The sequence below is a fragment of the Morone saxatilis genome, unplaced genomic scaffold (assembly GCF_004916995.1).
Source record: "Morone saxatilis isolate NCDOM2014 unplaced genomic scaffold, NCSU_SB_2.0 Contig23, whole genome shotgun sequence".
Taxonomy (NCBI): Eukaryota; Metazoa; Chordata; class Actinopteri; family Moronidae; genus Morone; species Morone saxatilis.
The window spans coordinates 424,991-425,306 of record NW_023339796.1 but is presented as its reverse complement, the minus strand read 5'-3'; positions in this window follow the sequence as shown (position 1 = coordinate 425,306).

The window sequence follows — 316 nt, the reverse complement described above, 5'->3', positions numbered from 1 at the left end:
TACTAACACACACATACACACCTTTACACACACTTTCACTGAGAGGCTGTTTCCATACATCAGCACGTGGAATGAACTCCTACTGATTATTTTACCAGTGAAGGACTCCGGTCACTGTCAAACAACTCACTGATGATGACGCCCTGTTGGTACTCCTTATGAAATTTGATCATGTAAACTCTGAGGGCCTAATATATATTGTGGAACTGGAACAATCGGTGTAAAGTGGTAGGTCTTGGGTGCACAGACTGTTGCTCACAGCACAGACTTCCCTCCATCTGAATTTGATCACAATCACGTGAGTGCAACCGAGCAA